Source organism: Triticum aestivum, chromosome 7A (assembly GCF_018294505.1).
Source record: "Triticum aestivum cultivar Chinese Spring chromosome 7A, IWGSC CS RefSeq v2.1, whole genome shotgun sequence".
Lineage (NCBI taxonomy): Eukaryota > Viridiplantae > Streptophyta > Magnoliopsida > Poales > Poaceae > Triticum > Triticum aestivum.
Genome location: NC_057812.1, coordinates 24,813,904 through 24,818,516, shown reverse-complemented (window position 1 = coordinate 24,818,516; position 4,613 = coordinate 24,813,904). Strand labels below are relative to the sequence as shown.

General features: G+C 45.7%; 1 long non-coding RNA gene across 2 annotated transcripts; it reads left to right on the top strand.

Annotated features, from left to right (window-relative positions):
• Window positions 1-1,466: 1,466 nt before the first annotated feature.
• LOC123151155 (uncharacterized) lies at window positions 1,467-4,364 on the top strand. 2 transcript variants are annotated; one of them, XR_006475523.1, is made up of 4 exons: window positions 1,467-1,590; window positions 1,682-2,064; window positions 2,381-2,500; window positions 2,848-4,363. It is a non-coding gene; the product is annotated as an uncharacterized lncRNA (long non-coding RNA). The 2 variants fall into 2 exon arrangements; XR_006475522.1 differs by having other exon boundaries at window positions 1,482-2,064; window positions 2,848-4,364.
• The last annotated feature ends 249 nt before the right edge of the window (window positions 4,365-4,613 follow it).

The following is a 4,613-nucleotide window of genomic DNA, read 5'->3' as shown; positions in this document are numbered from 1 at the left end:
TCCAGCCCCTCTTCATGGAAATTTTTCTGGTGGCTGCGTGGAGCATCTGGAAGGAGAGGAATAAGAAACATTTTAGTGGGATTTCTCCATCTAGGGAGTCCTGGCTCTATTGGTTTAGGGAAGATTTTGCTCTCCTCACTTATAGGGTGAAGGAAAGACATAAACCCTTTCTTTCTTCCTTGTTACACTCTCTATCTTAACCCCCCCTATCTACCCACCCAAAAAATGTGAGGTGGGTTTGTAAAATTACATGTACAGACCCCGCTCTCCCCCCAAATTATTTTATTAATTTAAAGAAGTAGGAGGTACTCCTACTGTTAATAGTTCGAAAAAATGAATAGTTTTATTTTGTTGTCTTTGCTGGCAGTGGCGGTGCCAGGATCCAAACCTTGTGTTGTCAACCTTTTTAAATGGAAAAAATCATGGACAAAAAAACAGGAACAGAAAAGACCATACTTCATTTTACATATATTTCTGGTTGCAATGCTTTGACAAATTTATCCATTCAGTATTTCACTACCAAATATAATACCTAACAAGTGAAAAAGCAAACCTTTTACTATGAAAAATAAGATCTTAATTTCTTAATAAGAGAAAAAAGATTGGAAGAGGAAGAAGATTTAGCGTAGAAATAGAAGAAAAAGGATCTTGTCCTAGAATCCCGGTGCACTCGCTGATCGCCGAAATTACATTACTGCATAGAGTCGGAGACTGGCTGAGGAGGCGGCCGTGTTTACGGTGGTGATTCTGGGCGGCGGGCGGCGTCAGCGCTTGGTGTCCAACATGTGCATCTGTGCATGATGTGCTCCAACCTACCGGCGGTGTGCCCCCGTTGGCCATTAGGGATTACATGGGAAGGTGAAAAAGAAGAGATGTAGGAGTAGAAAGAGTAATCACGGGATTTGAGGATCGGCTAGTTAGGGAAGTTATAATTAGGACGTCCGTGTGTAGTTTCCTTTGCTATATGGGCCAGCCAAATCACATGCAAAAACAGATAACAGATGGGCCTCCTTTGTCAGTTTTCAGAACCTGTTTTTTAGCGACGAAGTAGACAGACGTGGTAGTCTTCGACGTGCTAAATTGCTGTGTAGTCATAGTTCTCAAAAAAAAATTTGCTGTGTAGTCGCTTGACTACCCAGCTATAGCGTGGCTTCACCGGGAGAGGCGTTTTGGCTCCCGGGTCCTGATGATCCCGGAATCTGGGCCGTGGGTATGTGCTGTGGGATTTGGGCCAGACATTATCCAGTTTGATATACGAGTACATAATAAGAGCGAATACACAGACGTGGGGTCGTGTACATAGAGCATCGGCCAACGGCTCGGAGTCGCGTTAACGGCGGGTGAGCGCGCATCCGTTTCTCGACCAGCCCACTCACCAGCCCGCGCCGTGTGCAGCTGTCTAGTACTGTACGCTGCTGGAACCACCAGTCAGCCCGTGCTTGACTGAAATGCATCCCCGTCCACCAGTTGCATCCTCTGTTTTGGGATAAAAGGGGATCGAGACCAGGGGAAAAAATAGAGTCTGGGTGGGCGGCGGCGGCGGTGAAGCTCTCCGATTTTTCTGGATTTCCCCGTCTTGCCGGTTGACAAGTAAGAAAGCACTGCATTTAGAAAGAAATTTTATTCCATTGGATTTACTAGCTAGCGGCAGGACATACAGATATTCGATGAACACCCGCAGGCTGCCAATCTTCACCAACGAGGCGGCAAGCGCTGCGGCCCTAATGGAGTTGATTGGTGCCTCGGGGCGCGGAGACGATGTATCGGCCAATGGATCCAGGGGGGCTGGCGGTGGATTTGGTCAAGGGTCATATACTCATGTGGGCAGATGTTGAATGGTGCGGCGTGCAGCGAGGAGAGAACTGTAGCTGGTGGTGGCGCCGCCATGTCCGGTTTCAGCGAGAGCGAGGGTGACAATGGAGAAGCTCTTGACGAGGCGGAGGGGGAAGCACACTTTGATGGAGACCAAGAGGCTGTGATTCAAGATCAAACTGATAGTGCTGATGGATGTTCTGCTCAATCTACAGGCAAGGTGGATCCGCAAGCACCTGGCTGGACAAAAAGGTAATCTGCACTTTGCTTGTAGTGGGTTGTTTGGATGCAGTTGATAAATTCTACAAATTGTGGTGGTGTCCTGATGCAATGGAACAGCATGGACAAAGTGCCGAGGTTCAGTACATCAAGGATAGTTTGATGAATGTGGAGGAAATGTTGCCAACCATTTTTGAAATGAGTATGCTATGTGTCTTGCCCTGTCTTAGACTCCGTCATTCGTTCAGGATTTTGTTTATACTCAGATACAGGAAAAGTACCAGAGCTTGCTTATTAATTTTTTCTGGTAGAATGGAAAAGGATAAAAAAAAATTCTGTTTTGTTCCAGAGTAAGAGTCGGCAATCAACCGCCAGACAGGGCTCCATGCCCGGCAAGGGTAGGCGCTGATGCAGTTTCCTCATAGTCCACGGGCAAGATGGATCCGCAAGCGCGAGGGTGGACTAAAAGGTATTGAGCCCTTGACATACACCCTAGCTCCAAAACTTGAAGTGCTAGTGCTAGTAGGAAATGAAATTGAAGGTTTTTTGAGATTCAGGTACTCATGAGTTGATTGCTTAAACTTGAGCTGTGTGGAGGAGTGTTGCACTCTTTTGTGTGCCAGCAGTGGGCAGGCATCAGTATTTTTTAATGGGTAGTATGGTACAAAAAATGATTAACTAAGATGAAAAATTGTTATTATGAGTAGTGGGTGTAAATTTGAGTATCAGTGTTGATTTGTTTTGTTCGTGGACATGCCTTTGCTGTTTGTTGGTGCATCAGGTTTTCTTGGGGTATAAGATGATTCCTTTATGCAGGGTTAGAGATGGGTAAGCATCCACCGTACAGGACTGGGAGGATCGGTGCACTGGAGCAAACAATCGTGGGGGTATGTGGATAACTTGGGAGAGCATGTTTGGGAGCGGATCATACACAGCGGGGAGTGTGCTGCCGCAGCCTGCTATGCTAGATGCAGGGGTGAACATCCCATGCAGACCAGCATCTGGTTCACAGGTAGGAGGGCGGCCAGTGTGGCGGCAGAAATCTGCGGCAGCCCTACGGTAAGTGAGAGTGAAGCCGACAATGGATACGTCGCCTCTGCCACTGGAGTTGGAGACGTGGTGGACGGCGACCAGCTAGCTGTGATTCACGAGCGCGGCGAGAGTGAAGATGCAGCATCAGCACAATCAATGGGAAAGATGGATCCGCGGGCACTTGGGTGGACGAGAGGTATCAGTAATCTGATAGGCTGTAAATACTCTAAATGTGGAGGTTGTTGATTATGCCTGAATGAGTGAATAATAGTGAATGGTTGTGGTCGAAGCTGACATAGTGGAAGATCAGTGTAGATGCCGATAGCTTGAAGGGAGTGGTGGTATAGTTCAGTTGAAAATTCATGAAATCTCTGAATAATAAACATGCATGTCTGAAAATACAGAAACACAATAATTTTTAGGTGCGTCATGCTTGCTACGCAGCTGTTCTGAAAAAATGAGTCTAATTTTAGAATTTAAAAGATGGGTACCTTCAGTTGGTGTAGATTTCGCAGAATATGGATTGAGTCCGGATGTGTGCTGCAATTTTGGTAGCTACCTGGCTGTACTCAATAGTGGTCAGGACGGCCGCAAGACGGCGCAGGTAACGGCGACATGGCACATGAGGGCGTCTCTCCGTCTGGACCAACGGCTATGAGACGCATGTGGGTGCATTAAATGTCAGCAGTGGTGCAGCTTTGCAGTGTTCCATAAATCAATCGATGCTACCGAATACGCTCAGTATACAACACCTGTCTTGCATCACGAGGAGAACTTGTGTGGTCCAGATTTTAGGAGCAAATACACAGAGCCGAATTGCATTTCCGGGCTTGACCACTGTTTGCTGGACTGTTGCAGCTATTCAAGGTTTTTTTGCTCACCAGTTATGTGCTTCCGCACTAATCATTTGTTTCTTCTGATTGAGCTAAACAATGTATGCTTTCCTCCCAAGAAAGCCTGACAGTTTGTGGAGATTAATACAAAACGTTGTGCTATTGACATTAAAGTTGGTCAATGAAATTACATACCTATGTTTCCAATTGCATTTTTTCAGACATGATATGGTAATGTTCAGAGTATATGGCACAAGATGATGGTGCTGCTCTAAGCAAAGGACCTGAAGAATTCTCTTGATAGAAGCTCAAAAGGTAATAAAGCACATAAATAAGTTTGCAGTTTATCCGGTGTGTCAAGAACTATCAAAAACCATATCCATTTGTTTTGTATAGACATATTTATCTGCTGAATATGCAGCAGATAAATATGTCTATACAGAGTGTTTGATCAGCTGGCAAGCAGTGCAGAAAGAGTATTGGACGTAGTGCGTGAAGACATAGCAGTGTGGCGATCTGCGGGTTGCATTATAGACTTGGGTTATTAGCACGATCTGGTGTATTTTTTTTTCTTTTAGTGGAATGGCGGTGTAGTACGACTGCCCTCCTTCCGTTGGCGTCAATTGTTCTTGACGGCAAACTTACTTGTATTCTGCCTTTTCTCCCCTATCTAATAAAGATCGGCCATTGGCCCTTCGACATATTTATCTGCTGAAT